The sequence below is a fragment of the Penaeus monodon genome, chromosome 19 (assembly GCF_015228065.2).
Source record: "Penaeus monodon isolate SGIC_2016 chromosome 19, NSTDA_Pmon_1, whole genome shotgun sequence".
NCBI lineage: Eukaryota > Metazoa > Arthropoda > Malacostraca > Decapoda > Penaeidae > Penaeus > Penaeus monodon.
In genome coordinates, this window is record NC_051404.1 from 12,098,648 (window position 1) to 12,099,016 (window position 369).

The following is a 369-nucleotide window of genomic DNA, read 5'->3' on the forward strand; positions in this document are numbered from 1 at the left end:
AATTATGTACATGTCAATAATAGATATAAAGGAAACGAAAAAAGAGGGAATGAACCTTACCTCATGAAATTATATTGTGATATGGAAATTATATAATAATATATAATCACAGACACAAACATAATATGAAACTATTACACATATGCATGTACACGCAATCACAAAATAACGAGGTAAATCTTTTATTTAATCTATCTAACACAAAGGCAACCGACCTCAAGAAATTATTAACTAGAGAACACGAAGACAAACAAGTAAACCTAACTTCACTACAGACACCTATTGTTTCTGGGGAAAGGATGAACACAATTTGATGATATTCTGGTCCACGAAGTCTTCTCGACTATTTCCGGTGTAGCTTGTGATCTC

General features: G+C 32.2%; 1 protein-coding gene across 1 annotated transcript in view; it reads left to right on the forward strand.

Annotated features, from left to right (window-relative positions):
• LOC119585330 (roundabout homolog 1-like) overlaps positions 1-369 on the forward strand; it is a 189,296-nt gene that overhangs the window by 111,341 nt on the left and 77,586 nt on the right. The window lies entirely within an intron of this gene.